The sequence below is a fragment of the Tamandua tetradactyla genome, chromosome 17, assembly GCF_023851605.1.
Source record: "Tamandua tetradactyla isolate mTamTet1 chromosome 17, mTamTet1.pri, whole genome shotgun sequence".
NCBI classification, from domain to species: Eukaryota; Metazoa; Chordata; class Mammalia; order Pilosa; family Myrmecophagidae; genus Tamandua; species Tamandua tetradactyla.
The window spans coordinates 14583696-14593366 of NC_135343.1; the positions used below are offsets into that span (position 1 = coordinate 14583696).

Genomic DNA, 9671 nt, shown 5'->3' on the forward strand with positions numbered 1-9671 from the left:
ATCTGCTCCAAAAAGGGCAGCGAGCTGGGTTGGGCTGGGCTGGGGGTGCGGGAAGAAGGGGATGGTGGGTGATAAAGAATTCTTGGACATCTTGGGTAGCCAGCTCAGGGGGAGGACCTGGGCTGGCAAGGCAGATTTTGGAAACACTACCGTGCATCTGGAATCTTCTGACTGCCATTGAAGTTGTGTCCTAAACTGCAGTAAAGTAACTTCTTGCCTGACTTGTGCTGAGGGTAGCATTTTTCTGAATGACCTAACGTTGCCCACTGCCCATGGCGGGGAAGTCGTGGCTGCCAGCTTGCAAGGAGCTCAGCATGCAGCTGGGGGGGAGGGTGCAGCTAAGACATGTGACGAGAGGAGAAGCAGCAGGGGAATCCACCTGTAGGAAGTGCCGGGAGGATGGGATGAGGGTGGCCCAAGGAGAAATCTTGGAGGAAGGCCTTCCAGCAGGAAGCAGACAGAGGGAGAGGAGGCGTTCCCAGACGTGGGAATGCTGCGAGCAAGGGCACTGAGCCAGAAAGGAAGCTGGTGGGGGGGGTGTGGAGAGATGGGGGGCACTAAGGACGGGGCTCACAGAAGACACTCAGCACATTTGTAAGGAAGAAAGGGTAAGAGGAGGCAGAGGAAGGAGAGGCTGGCCAAAGAGCTGCTCTCAAGGAAGGTCAACCCCCCTCAATTCTAGCTGGTAGCCCTGTGGTACCCCCCTCCACCCAGTAGGCCTGTGGCACCCCCCTCCATCTGGTAGGCCTGTGGCAAACAGCCGCAAAGGCCCCCTGCACTTGGGGAGCCCCCGGTGGGCCTGCGCCCCGGCAGCCTCATCCTAAGCTTGGACAAGGGGAGCCAGGGGGAAACAAGAACATGACCCCGCCCTCCCCGTGGCCCTCCCCACTCAGGGGGCATCTTCCCCCAGATCCGTGGTGGGTAGGAGCAGACACCCCAGCTCCCCGCTGGAGGTGGGGACGTTTGCCACCTGAAGTGATTGAGCGGTTGGTAATTCTCCTCCCCCGTCCACTCCCCGCCCCCCCCCAAGATGGCAGCTCGGCCCGACAGCAGGGCCTTTGTCTGCTCCTGACCCTGCTGGGAGGCCCCTGCTTGCTCGGCGTTAATTATTGACCAGGTCCCCAGGGACCGGGCTCTGCAGCCAGCTGGATGGACGGCACCCGGGGCCGGGCCTTGCCTCCCATAGCTTCAGGTGTGGCTCACCCAGGGGAGGAGAGGGGCCCAAATGCCTCTCCACCTCTCCCCAGCCAGTGTTAACTGAGCGGCAGAGAGCGTCCAGCCCACCACGGGTGCAAGTCCTCTGTGGTGGGCCTCCTTGGTGCGGCCGTCCAGAAAGACAGGGAGGAGCAGGAGAAACACCTTTGGAGATGGAGAACAGAGAGAAGACTGGGGAGGAGGGCTTAGGGCCTCCTGGAGGGACGCAACTTCTCTCTTCGGTCCAGCGGCCCCAGCCCAGCTGCACGGGCCATCTGATGGAGGAGGTCGGCTCAGGAGGGCGTGGAGGGAAGGGCCGCGGCCGGAGAGATCCCACTTATTGGAGCCCTAGCTCCAAGTCCTGGTTAGAAGCACAAACAATCTTGTTTGATCCTCGGAAACAACCTTGTGAGCTGGGGCTGTGATTATCCTCATGTTACAAATAAGGAAACTGAGGCCCGTCGGTCCCCTGTCCACATCACAGAGCTGGGACACAGCAGGGCGGAGACCATCTGAGTCCAGACACATGAAAAATTCAACTTTGTTATCTGCTGGGGTTGGGGGGTGGCGGGAAAGGGACACAACCCCCGCCCCCAGCTCCTGCTACTGCAGCAGTGAGGAGAGGAGACCCGAGCCTGGGTCCTTGGCTCAGGGCAGGTCTTTGAGGTGGAGGCAGGGTTGGGAATCAGTTTCTTCAGATACCAAAGCTGGTCACCCAAAATCCTCCAGAAGGAAGAGGCTGGGTGGGTTGGCCCCTGGGGTCAGGCAAGTGAGTCTCAGCTTTCCCCCCTCCCCAGCCCCTGCTTTCCCTTCCCCTCTGGCTTTACCTGTGAGTAGTCAATATTAACATTTTATGACCCAGGATAAACACATTTTTCTCCTCCCATGGAGGGGTTATCTGGTCTAAAAGGTTAATCAGTGACCACTTCGGGGGTGGGGGGTGGCCTGAGAGAAGAAAGCAACTATTCAGTTCAGTCCCCTCAGCCCTATGGGTGGGGACAGGACATTTGGGAGTCAGAAGCAGGAGTCGTGTGGGTGCCTCTCCCCCACTGGGTCTTTTTTATGTTTGGGGGTTTCTTTTGCATGGGCAGGCACCGGGAATCGAACCTGGGTCCCCAGCATGGCAGGCGAGAACTCTGCCACTGAACCACGTGGCCCGCTCCCCCACTGGGTCTTACCATCCCTGAGTCTTGTACTTATAAAGAGAAGAAAATGCAAAGGCCATTGAGATCCCATGGATTTTATCCTCCTCTGCCTTCTGTGGGTAGGACATAATTCACCTAAGGGTAGATGGTCCTTCGGCTTAGGGAGACGCTGAGCTGGGCCTTTAGGGTTTGAAAGCCTGAGGTCCCCTGACAGCCAAGGCTGAGATGTAGCAAGAGCAGAAGTGCTCTGCACAAATGAAGCAAGAGGAATTTTTGATGCTTTGTGGGCAGCTCAGGAGAGTGTTGAGGAACCCAGGAATGGATGAAGGTAGAGAGCCAGCAGGCATCTGGCAAGAGGGGCCTGTGGGGGCAGAATACGAACACGCCGTGGGGGCAACATACGAACCAACGGAAGGACACAGCCAATGAGACGCTCCTGGGGGGTGGGAAATGATCGACCCACTTTTTGGCATGCAATGTGTGACCTGACCTTGAATTTGAAATTGCTTGCCACCCCATCCATCTCTCCTGCCCTCACTGAAACGGCTGCCACACTAGGGAGCCGAGGATTCGTGGTGTGCTGGGAGGGACAAGGGAGGTGAGCGGCACCAGCTTAAAGCAAGTCGGCACAGAGAGGGGATGACAGGCACAGGCTGAGGGCTATGACCAAGAGCCAAAAAACTGCAGCAAGGCAGGCGGAGTCAGGAGAAACAAAATATCCACCTTCAAAATCCCTCATGGGTTTTAGGACAGGGGTGGGTGATGGAACCACTGAGAGGAACACAAAGGTGATTCCATGGGTGACTCTACAAGGCTGGAGAACGTGAAGACGTGCAGGTGAGAGACACCTGAATTACAAACATGCAGATGCTTTTTGAAGCATGATTTGAATATCAGTTGTGATGGGATTGGATTATGGTCCAGGAAAACGGACTTTTAACGTAAATAGTCTCCTACCCTGTGCTGGACACTTGATTGGCCCTTCTGATGGTGCAGATGTCAAGTAACTCAAATGTTCTCTCAAGGGGAGGCAGGCTGGGGCAAAGGTGACGAATTGGCCCTTGTGTCTCTTTTTCTCCCTTTTTTCTCATCGTGATAGAATGCCCAAGTATTTATTCATGGTGGCCCAGAATAAAGAATGCATTTTACCAACTCCTTTGTAAAATTCAGTACACCATATGATGAAGTTGTAACCAAAAAGAGGTGAACAGAAGTGGTGGGCCCAACCTTGAAGTTGCATGCTCCCCACCCCCTCTCCCCATTCCTGTTCCCTGGTGGTGGGCTACAAGGGCCACGTGGATGAAGACAACACCCCAGAAATGGTGGAGCAATAAGACACAAGAAACCTGAGCCACCCCAAACTGCCATGCCAGCTCAGACTATCTTAGGAGAGAGAAGTAAACTTCCATCACGTTTAAGCTACTGTTATGTTTGAGCTCCCATTTAAAGCAGCCAAAATCTATACCATAACTCATTTAGAACACCTGGAAATAGAGTGCTGTCATAAAAGGTTCTAAATACGTGGCATTGACTTCAAGTCAGGTAGAAGGTGGGGCAAACACAGATAAAGCAGACTGGAAGGCTGGTGAGTGACCCTTGTGATGCTCTGGTAAATGATTTTGCAAAACTATTTTCTGACCTACCTTGACAGGAAGAGCACATGTCTGCTAAGCCTGTGTCTCTAGAAAAACTTGAGAGTTGGTGCGTACTGACCACTTCTGGATGCTTTCAGCAAATTCCTAGAAGAGAGAGGTGAGCTCATGTTAGATCTATTCAGTTTGCAAGCTGCAAAGGAAGGGAATCCAGCTCTGCACAGGGAGGACCTCTGCCTGCTGCCTGGAATCGAAATTGACTAGCAGTCTGGTCATTTGGAGCCTCGAAGAGTTTCAAAAGCCAACTGCTTCTGTACCCCCAGGCTGAGGCAGTGACCTATGTTGACTCTGAAGAGACGGACCTAGTAGGAGTTAAGGGTACGGCCCCAAGCCTTTCTCAAGCTTTCCCAGTTCTCTGCCAAACAGTGAGAGCCAGCTCAGCAGCCAAGATCAGATTAAGGGTGTTCAGATAAAGGGTATTCCTTTTCCACACAGCCTATTGTCTCAGATGGTCCAAAGATAACAGCCCTAAATAGAGAGAGAGGAGTATGAGCTGAGCATAGAGGCCAGTTAAAAAAAAAAAAAAGAAAAAGAAAAAAAAAAAAACAGCCTGAATTTTCAGACTAACAACTAACTCTGTCAAGACAAGATCTTTGGCTGGAGTTACCTGCACATGGAACATACTAGAAGCAAATGGGTTGGCGGAACCACGTGCGTGTGTATCCCTGCAAGCCTGGCCTTTAAAAGCCTGTGGTTATTGGACCCTGGCAAACCTGTGCTCTCAGCTGTGTAAACTGAGTGGTCCCCGAGGAAGGCGTGTTCTTCAATGGCCACTTCAGATATGGTTATGGAAGGTCCTGGAGCCTCCCGGAAGGCACAGCCAAGGGTCATTTAGGATAGTGGACAAGGGAGTTACTTCCAGAAAACACAAGTTCAGGGAGTCTTTAGAATGCCTAGCCAGCAGGATTTGGTCATTGCTAGGGAGAAAGGCCATCTGTATGGTTCCTAGTATTTTATTTTTCTTAAAATTGTGGAATGTAGTTTTTGTTCCATCACTGTGTGTTGGAGGTGGTGGCGGGGGGGCCAATAATTGTCTTTAGGTATGCTGGTCTCCAGGCCACAGGTAACCACATCTGATCTGATTAAGGTGTTGAGTGTAGGACATTTTAGTACTTGAGGTTGTTTGTCTTGTAAGGGGGCGATTGTGTTTTATGTATGGGAAAAAGGATGGTCACACTTTAGTTGGATGGCTAAAGGGTTGGACTGTGGCAGAAACTATTTTACCCCAAGTTCCATTCTTCCCTTCTTTCTTATAATACTACAACTCCCTGACTTTTATGGAAGCACATGGCCACCCAGAATAAAACTGCATTTTGTAGTGTCCTTTGAATCTAGATGTGGCTCTAAATCAGTACAGGCCAAGGGATGCAGGTAAAGTGACGTGTACACACTGTAAAAAGTCAGGGACCGCCCCCCTGCCCTTCCCCTTTTTGCTGTGCTGATTGCTGGAAGGCACACATGTGGGAAAGTCATCTGGGACCATGCCCGTGAGGGCAAAACCCTGAGGGTGGTGGAGCAACTAGATGGAAGGAGCTTGGAGCCCCACAGCATTGCCTGCCGAGCTGAGCCAGCATACGAGTCAGAACTTTTATGTGCGAGAGAAGTAAATGTGCTTAAACCACTGTTCCTTTGGGTTTCTTTCTGGAGCAGCTGAACTTCTAACCTAACTAATGCAGACGCATCTTAGTTACTGCAAAACACTGGGATGAGGGTTCTAGTAGAGGCATATGCAAGGCGCTATGGGAGAACAGTGGAAAGAGTGACTAATCCCGTCTAGGGAAACCTGGGAAGTCTTCGGAAATAGGGTGATATTTGAAATGAGCCTTGAAGGATGAGAGGTACAGTGAGGCGAAAGGGAAAGGCATACCCGCAGTTGGACAGTCTGAGAAAGGCTCAGAGAGGTGAAAACACCTGACAGATGGCTGAGATGCAGAAAGGAAAGGACAGGATCAGTTGGGAAAAGCCTTAATGCCAAGCTCTGGAGTTCACACTTTACCTTTTGGAACCACAGAAGTGTTTAACGGGGAAGTAACACAATCTGATTTTTGGTTTAAAAAGAAAGAGAGAGAGAGAGATGATAAGTCTAGCAACAGTGTGTAAGAAGGATTTGAGAAGAGAAAGCCTGGGGAACAAGGGAAGGCTCTATGCAAATGTAATGTAAGTCAATTCTGACTTTCCCAAAGAAACGATATTGTAATGGAGGATTATGTTCCTGGCCTTGGGCATGATATACAAATGTTTATGGTAACTGACCACAAAACCAAACACAAGTGGTTATAATGGTACATCCGTAATCTGTACATTATAAAGCTTTCTAAATAGTATATGAATAATTATATGAGGCCACACAGTAACTAACCACAAAAATGTATGTATATGGTAGAATACAATGTTCTTATTCTCATATTCTTGCCTTTTAAAATTTATTGTTACAAAAGTAGCCTCTTAATTTTTTACAGCTTTATTGAAATATAATCGACCTACAATAAACTGCACAGATTAAAGTGTACAACACAATAAGTTTTGACATATTTATACACCCTTGCAACCATCACCACAATTAAGAAAATGAATATTTCCATCACCCTAAAAGTTTCCTGTCATGTAAACCTCCTTCCTGTCCTTTCTCTTGACCCATCCCTAGGCAATCCCCAGTCCGTTCTCTGTTGCTATGGATTTGTTTGCATTTTCTGGAATTTTATATAAACGGAATCATGCAATTTGTACTCTTTGTTTTCAGCTTCTTTCTCTCAGCATACTTATTTTGAAAATTATCTAAGTTGTAACCTGTATCAATATAATTATTTTCTGATGCTGAGTAGTAGTCCATTGTATGGGTATATTATGAATTTGTTTAATCGTTCACCTATTAATGGACACTTGGGTTGTTTCCAGTTTGGGCTATGACGTATAAGTCTTTGTATGGACATATACTTTCCTTTCTTTGCATAAATACCTTGGAATGGGATGGCTGGATCACACGGTAGGTGTATGTTTACTTTTTAAGAAACTGTCAAAATGTTTTCCAAGGTGGTTGGTGGTATACCATCTCATGTCCTAAACAGCCATGCTTGAGCGTTCCAGTTTCTCCACCTCCAACTCACCAATTTGTTCTTTTATGGCTCATGCTTCTAGTGCTATATCTAAGAAATCTTCACCTAACCCATGGCCACATAGATTTTCTTCTAGTTTTACATTTTTAGATTTTACATTTAGGTCTGCAGAACATTTTGAGTTATATTTTGTATACAGCATCAAAGTGTGCATACGGAGCTTACTTTTCTGCTTGTGGATGTGTTATGCTTTCGGCACCATTTATTGGACGACTATCCTACATTCGCTGCATGGCCTTTATGCCTCTGTTGAAAACTGTTCGTGTAGGTGTAGGTCTATTTCTGGATTCTCTATCATGTCCCATTGACCTACTTGTCGATCTTTATGCCAGTACTATATGGCCTTGATTTCTGTAGCTTTCTAATGAGACTCAAGATCAGACAATGCTAGGCTTCCAGCTTTCCACCCCAGCTCCCAGTCTTGCCAAAACGCTTAGACCGAAAGCAATCCTTGGACGGAAAGACCTGTTTGAGGGGCTGTCTCAGGAAGTTTTCAGCTGCAAGCGATAGAAATCCTGACTTAGGCTGGTTTAAAAAATGAAGGCATTTATCAATCTATGTAACAGGAACTCCAAAAGTGCAACAGGCTCAACGCGGGCTGTTTCACAAGCTCAGGGAGGCTGTTGAGGGTCTTTCTATTAAAATGCTCACAACCGTGGCAGTGATTGAATACACCGCATTTTAAAGAATCGTGTTTAATGCACCGTGATAGAACAAGATGAGTGTCTGCTTCAATTTATTTTAAATCTTGGTTTTCAGAATGATTGTAGCTGAAAAAGATACTTCACCAAATGAGAGACTTGCACCCGTCAGATCGCGGCACTGCCATCCACCAAGTGTGTACTTTTGTTGACACTTTTCATATTTCCTGATATCAAACAGCTCTCCTGGCTAAATAATTTCAAGGTTTCACATTATTATGTTTTAAATAAGTGGTTGAAATGTCTCTGAAATTCCTTATTTGGAAAATTTTCCAAGCTTATTTTCTTAATTGTGTAGATAAGATTTTTATAGGTGACCTACTCACATAGTTTTCAGCAAGAGCGCCTTACGATAGAAACATTTCCAAAGAACCATTTCCGCTCCATAACGTCTTTCATTTAAAAAGCTGTTCCTGTCTCACTTATCGTTAAAATGTCCCCTCTAGCTCAATAGGACAGAATATTTTTGTCTGAGATATCCACTGGGGTCGCACACTAGTAATAGCCTCTTGTCATAGAAGTCAGCAAATCTAAAACCCATTCATCTCCCTGTGAGAGAAAAATGGCCAAATCCTCTTTAAATGGGATACCCAGAGGACCTCTGGTGGGCTCAGGAAAAGTTTCCCATTACACCTCTGTTATTTTATAAGGCATGTAAATCCCCCTCTGTTTAAGGCTTTCTTTTATAAAACCAACCACACCCGTGACAAGCAGTAAACACTGCCATGCGCTCAGAGTGAGCTGAAGTGCGAAGGTGCCACCAGACCCCCACTGAAGAGCTCATCCCTGGGATTCCTGGAGAACCTTCCAGAACTCAGGACGGTCTGAAACTGGGACCAAGGGAGGGTGCAATGTCTATCCATGTATTAAATATTTGAGAAGGCTTTTAAAATGTCTAGATAAAGAAATAAGTGGCTGATAATATTTTTTCACCTCACACATAGGATCATATTGCACCCTTCATTTTGGGGATCAAGATACAGGGAAAGACCTTCAATGGGATAAACCAGGAGATACCTGCCCCAGCATTCAACAGTTGCAGACCTGCCAGCTATGCTGGACTCTGAGGACAGTGGGGCCAGGCCCCTTGTGGAGGGAGTAATAGTTTTCCCTTCTAATAATGAGAAAAGCCCAGGTACCCAGATTCCTCGTACCACTCCTGAAATGCCCTGGTGGAATTCTCGGGAAGATTTCCATCAGCCATCCGTCCCCCTCTTCCAGTTACCTCTCAGAGCGATCCTTGGTGCCTGGCTGGTGCGAAGAGGGTAGCAGAGGTGGGAAGGGTTGCCAGTGCAGTGGGGGCTTACCTCTGGGAGACTCCCCAGGGCAACCCTCTCTGGAGAGGGTCTCAGTTTTGGGTCAATTGAAGGAGGTGGGAGCTGGGGGTCTGCAGCAGCTGGGGGTGTTGTTAGGGAGCAAAGCCTTAATGTGGGGCGTCCTTGCCCTGGTCCCTGGAGGCAGGGCCGGGAAAGGGCCTCTCCCAGTCCACCTAGCTTTACGAGCCTTGTGCTTGGAAGATCCTCTGCAAATATTTGTGGATTCAGTTGAATGGAGTTGAAATCTCATTTCCTGATTCCAGTAAAGTTGGAAGTTCAAGCTGGGCAGAGTAAGCTGGACTTTCTGGGTAGAGTGGGGCGAGAGGAATGCAAGGCCTAACTGGGGGCTCAGTCCCTGGAGGGATGGCTTAAACCCAGAAACTTTGGCCATTTGTGGCCTTCAGCCTGCTTCTACTTATCTAAGGGTCCCCACACCCAGCCAAGGGACCCCGATGTCCCAGGACACAGGGAAACAGCAGAGGGGAGAGGCCAAGGCCAAGGAGATGCTATGGGAAGGGGGCAGCCAGGCCCAGAGCCCCCAGGGGCATCT

The 9671-nt window shown here is 48.6% G+C and overlaps 1 long non-coding RNA gene across 1 annotated transcript; it reads right to left on the minus strand.

Annotated features, from left to right (window-relative positions):
* Nucleotides 1–1260: 1260 nt before the first annotated feature.
* LOC143661498 (uncharacterized) lies at nucleotides 1261–9258 on the minus strand. Its single transcript, XR_013164639.1, has 3 exons — nucleotides 9031–9258; nucleotides 3983–4078; nucleotides 1261–1359 (listed from the first exon to the last, which is right to left on the minus strand). It is a non-coding gene; the product is annotated as an uncharacterized LOC143661498 (long non-coding RNA).
* Between the last annotated feature and the right edge of the window lie 413 nt (nucleotides 9259–9671).